Genomic DNA, 6,315 nt, shown 5'->3' with positions numbered 1-6,315 from the left:
GGCCTTCCTTTCTGGTCTCCACCTTCCTTTCAGCCCTGTCCACTGGCCTCTGCATTCACTTGCCCAGAGCATGCCACTGGAAAGTGCCATGATATTTCTCCATGCTGCCTTAATAAGCCTTTGGGAGTGTGCTTGAGTCTCCCTCTAGAATGAGGGAGGGGGTTTAAATGCCAAACCTCCACAGCCTCAGTCCAGACAGGCATAGCATCCACTCATCACAACCCTCAGCAGTCAGGCAATTTCAAGTAGGCAGTTTCAAGTAGGCCCAGTGCCTACGTAGCTGCAGAAGCCATTTCCAGCCACAGACTCTCAATTAAGCCAAAGGATTCCCTCACTCCCTTCCAGGGGACGTTAGATCAGAAAAAAGGACCCTTCCCAGGGCTCCACTGGTACCACCTATGGAACACATACTGGGCACACAACTTTTGTCAGTTTGTGACTAATACTGTAATAAACTACTCTATGAGTTTAGAGTTTTTTATTTTTATTTCATTCTTTAAAATATTTTTTTAGTCATCAATGGACCTTTTAATTTTTATTTATTATACGCAGTGCTAAGAACCAAACCCAGTGCCTCACACATGCCAGGCAAGTGCTCTACCACTGAGCCACAACCGCAGCCCAGTTTAGAGTTTTTATGTAGGGATGTCATGCCTCTGCTTTTCTCCAATAAGGACCTGCAGAGCTGGCAACCACCTTTCCTCCAGGCTCACAAAAGTGTTCCCGAGTCCATGCCTGACCTGAAGCCCTACTTGATAACTCCTGACCCGTTTTCATCACACGATGCAGCGAAGCGCTCTGAAAACGGAAACAAGGTCTTCTGCGATGGCACACCTGGCCCTCCTCTCCCCTCAAAGGGTCCTTCTAAGTAGGAAGTACTAGCTACTCAGGAGGCTGAGGCAGGAAGGTCATAAGACTAAGGTCAGCCTGGACAATTCAGAAAGACCCTGACTCAAAATAAACAAACAAAAAAGGGCTGGGGATGTAGTTCAGTGGTAGAGCTCCCCTGGGTTCCATCCCCAATACCATGCCCACCCCTGACAAAAGTACAAAACACTTTCATCCTGCCCAGGGATGTGGCCATTTGCAAAGTGATTAACAGGGCTCCCACAAGCTGAGACTCCTAGGAGAGCCCCCTTTGGAGGCCGTGCTAGACAGACTGCAGTGGAGGCAGAGCAGTCTGGCCAGCCCTAAGCAACTCAGCTTCTCAGTTGAGATGGGTTGAGGGGACTCTGCAGACTGTTTCACAGGGAGCTGGGGATATGAAGGGGCTTATGGTTACACAGTGCTTGAGTCCCAGAGGAATAGCAGATCAAGGCCAACAAGCATGAGGACAACATGACTGCTATCCAGTGAGCCCCCAAGAACCAGTCACTCTGGTGGCTCAGAGTTCTGCACAAGATGCAGCACTCCCAGCAAGCCTACCAAAGCCCTGGGCAACACTGAAGATCTGCAGAACTAATAGCACCTGATCATTACCAGTGACCACTCCAGATCTAACTTCACATACCATTCAATAGACACTTTGGGGGCAATCACAAGATGGTAACACAGCTCTTTCTTCCTGCCTACAGCTGGGACAATCTATCCAATCGCAAAAGAAATGACTTCATCTAAAACATGCCATGCGGATGAAAAATGACCTCCGAGTTCCCCTAAGGACCTGGACTCTGAGCTGAACTCACCATCCAGGAGGAATGATGACTCATCTCACCAGTTACATCAGCGACTCCCTGCATCTCGAAGCAGCACAGCTCTGGGGGACAACACCACGCTCCTTGCCAGCTGGCAAGTCCACACTGATAGTCTAGGGCCAATAAACCTAGGACCAGGATCTTCACGAAGATGGAGGATGACTCTACCTACTACTCTGCAGCTGATAAAGCTCATGTCTAACAGTCACTCCTGCAATACTGACAGTTGTGGGAACAAATGACCACTGGCAACTCTGAAACATAACCTGAATTATATCCTGCCATGCAGCCAAGAGCACGTGTTATAATAGCAAACAGAGCCAGTTTTTCTGCAGGACCATACAGGAAGATTGCCCTGAATCTGCTGACCAGCTGGAAAGGAATGGTAGTTGGGAGACTGAGGCCTTCAGGAACTTAGCAAGACCCTGTCTCTAAATAAAAAATTAAAAGGGTTAGGGACATGGCTCAGTGGTTAAGCACCCCTGGGTTCAATCCCTGGCGCGCGTACACACACACACACACACAATAAATAAATAAATAAACAAAAAGGCAAAAATCAACCAAAAAAAGACAAATGCTTGAGAGTAGTACACCCTTACACCCTCCAGGATTTCCTCCATGGACTTCATTACCTAACAAGAAGAAAGACCAGGCAGACGGCTTCTGTGCACCCTGCAGGTCCCAATGCAAACCCACTAGCCTGCAGCCCTGCCCCACCTCCCTCGCTGGCAGCATCCCCATGCCCCACCAGCAAAGCTTCCCTACACTGCTACTAATCCTCAAGGGGACAAACACAGGATAAGGAAGCACTGACAAGGTCTAATAGCCATTTGGCATTGTTGCAACATGTCTATCTTATTTTACAAAAGTGGAAATTATAAAACCTGTTCCTTTATTACAAGTATGCCTGAGAAATACTCTAAGAAGTAACAAAGGCATTTAAGAGCTATGATTCAGAACAAGACAAAATCAGGTAACCAGCAGATGTTTATTCAGGTTGTATATTTGAGGACATTAATCAAACCCTTTTTTGTGCACCTCAATGATTCTGGTCTTCTGTTAAGACAGGGCTCCCTCACTCAGCATAAATGTTGGTCTGTGTTTAGACATAGGACATTGAGTTGAGCAGATAATAACAAGTAGTGAGTACTGGTGTTGTGGCTCAGTTGGTAGGCGCTGGGTTCCATCCTCAGCACCACATTAAAAAAATTAAATAAATAAAGGCATTGTGTCCAAATACAACTGAAAAATAAATACTTTTTTTTTTTTTTTAAAGAAATAACAAATAGTGAATTACATAAACATAACCCAGAGCATGACTCTGTCCTGGAATAGGAAAGAGTCATGCTAAATTACCAGCGTGGCTGTTGTTAATTCCCACCCAGGGTTATCAATAGAAAATAGGGAACCACCTTAGAACAACAGGTCAAAGTCATCTCTCAGGGAAACTGACAAGGTGGTGTGGAAGAATATCATGACTTCTCACTGAGATGCTCATGTAATTCCAAATTCCAAGGTAAATGGAGTCCCAGTAAGAGGCAGTGACTGCTCTATTCTCATGGTCAGCCAGCAGTGGGGTCACTCGCCAGAGACATCAGGGTAGTGAGGGGGAAACGTGAAAACCAGAGATGAACAGGTTACTAAAGTTTAGTTCCCCAAATATGGGACATCACGTAGTATGATGCACAGTCCATCCAGGTAAGAGATGGACGGACAGACGAGACTCCCAGAAACTGAAGGAGTGATGGTGAAACAGTAGTCAAGAACAAACTCCATTCTCCTAGCTGGGTCCTTGACCATACCGCTTGCTTCTAGAAAACAAATGATGAGACCAAACCTAGACCACATGGCACCTTGCAGGCACTCTATCCACAATGGCTAACACAGTGACGCTCCATTTACCATGACACCATCAGACAAACTGGCCTTCAGCCTGGCCCATGCCACAGGCTTTTCTTCCCTGATACCACCACATTGGACTGGGAACACATGGTCCACAACAAGAGCACTGGCTCCATTTTCAGATGTTATCAAGTTTCTAAGAGGCACACTGCCACCCAAAGTGGAAGAATTTCTGGTTTCCTTTGCATCAAAAAAACAAAACAAACAAACAAAAAACACCACCTCCAGTGATGGGCTGACACTGGGAAGGACACTGGGCTGAGACTGCCTTAAACCTACCTGCAATACCGGCACATGACATCCTGCCCACATGTGCTCTCCACAGGCCTGTGGGCTGTGATACTGTTCCAATCTGCCCCCTAAAGAGCCTTCCACACGGGGTTGGCTTGGACTGAGGAAGGAGACTGGATTTTTCTGGCTCCCATGGTAGCTCAAGTCCAGTACACATGCTTTCTGAAACTTGGACATTCAAGAAACAGCTCTACATGCTGCCCCTCTCTGAAGGGACAATTTTGGGAAAGATGTGCACAACATGGTGGCACTACAGCCCTTTCTCCTGGCTACTGCACAGCAGGAGGTCAGAGGGTACAGGCCAACTAGGGGCACTGCCATAAACTCAAGGATAGCCTTCCCTTCCTCCCAGTCTCAAATACCTGGAAATACAGAAAAGTCCTGGGTTGAAATCCAAAACTACAGTGTCAGGCTCAAAGGAAGATGAGCCCCACTGGAGGAGTGAAGTGCTTTCTGAGAAAACATCAGAGTTGCCACAGTTAGGAATGGTTTTAATCATACTCACACCAGAACTCACACATAGACTTTAAGTCACAGGATAAGGAATGGTTGCAGAAAAATGGCAGATTAGTCCACCCATCCCATGGTCTTCAGACTCTGCATCTTCCATAGACCCACAGTTCCATACTCATGTTAGTACAGCATTTTTGCTTCAGTTCCTAAGTGGGGTGGCTTGAAAGGGGAGCAACGTGGGCAAAGAGACAATGCCAATGTAAAGACTTGTGGTACCCAACCCCATGCAAGTGAGTATGACCTGATGGACAAACCAGTTCCTTTTAAAACACACAGAGGAGACAAAACAAATCCCTCCGAAGAGGTTGACCCAAATGGTCAAGTGCCCACTGTGTCCAGCACAAGGTACCCAAAGGATGCAACACTGAGGAAGCAGAACCCTTGTGAAGTCTGCATGCTCCATGCAACATGCTTACACCTCTGAATGACATGTGGCAGCCAAACCACAACTTGATTGTCAGAGTCAATCTTCAGAAAGCACAGTTATTTGGCAAGGTCTCAGAAAGCAAAAAATTTCAAAACACCTACTTTTTGGTGCCTGCAAAAGGGTGCCTAACAGATTGACTTTTCAGTACAGCTCCTAGATCCTGAGGTTAAAACCTGTGCCAAAATCCATTGTTCTATAAATAAGCTAAACGCTTCCATTTACCCAGCACTTCTGAGTCCCAAAACACTGCCGAGAAGGCATCTGGCTGACTACTTAGTTATAAATATTTAAATAGTGAAACCCAAACGTCTTTAGAGCATACTTTTCTCAGCAGGCCATTATAGCAGAAATACAAATTCAAGAACATCAAATGGCATGTGATGGGGTTACCCTGTAGGTTAACTGGGAACCAAAACTAGTTACGAACTACCGGACAGGGCCAGTTCATTAACACTGTCAGCCCTCAAGGTCCTGGAAAGGGTGGGAGTGAGAAGCACTCAAACTTGGGATAATCTGAAAGGCAAGGCCCAAGGCACTGCTGACTCTCAACCATCCCTGACAGGCAGGGCTGCTCAACATCATAACTTTACCCCAACTCAGGCAGCAGTCACTCTGCAGACCCATCACTGTTAGGCCACACACTCTCAAGTTCAGGGGTTTGGAAGAATTTGTACACAATTCCACTGAGAAAATTAATGGAATTTTAAGTTTAGAAAAGTTAATTCTATTTCAAATTCCCAACTAGAAGCTTTAAGCCAACCTTTTATTACCCGTGTATACACACATACATCCTTTTACTAACACAACTCAGGACATCCCCACCCAAGTGTTTTTTCAAGTCTACCTTGAGAACTTTAAGTCCAAAGTACAACTCATGAGAACTTTCCTACCACTCCCCTAGCCTCCACTTCTGCCAACATCTTATCTTTGTCTGAAATCAGCTAAATTTAGTTATTTTTTATTTCCAGGTATTAAGTATTCAATGCAGATGCTTATAATGTAGTCAATGACCACTCTAAGGTGGAGGGGCTCTGACCAGGGCCAGCCAAAGTCCTAGCTCAAGGGGAACATTTTCAGTCTGTTTATGACTAAGGTGGTAACTTGGAGAGACATGGGGCCCCTCCAGTGGGTTAGTTACCTGAAGCTGCTACTTTTGGAAAAGGCAAGATCAGACAGCAACACGGAGCCTTCAGAACCAGCCCAGGATTTCCCCATTTGACTGGGCCACTCCCCACCTCCACACTGCACTTGGGTTGTTTTGACATTCTCCCCCCCCCCCCAAGTGCAAGACGCGGGGTCAGCCTGCAAGTGAGTGGGTGGAGACAACCAGCGCAAGACCCGCGGTGGAGCCGCGCGTGGCCTTTGTTTACTGCTGTGACCTTAGATGGGGGTAGGGAGCCAAGGCCCCGCCCGGCAGCCCAGGCCCTGCCCCTCCGGGCCCCACCCCCAGGCCCCTGCCTCCACCCGGCCCCCGCACAGCCCCAAACC

This window comes from Marmota marmota, unplaced genomic scaffold (genome assembly GCF_001458135.2).
Source record: "Marmota marmota marmota unplaced genomic scaffold, marMar, whole genome shotgun sequence".
Lineage (NCBI taxonomy): Eukaryota > Metazoa > Chordata > Mammalia > Rodentia > Sciuridae > Marmota > Marmota marmota.
The sequence above is the reverse complement of the archived record's forward strand: the minus strand, read 5'-3'. Positions refer to the sequence as shown.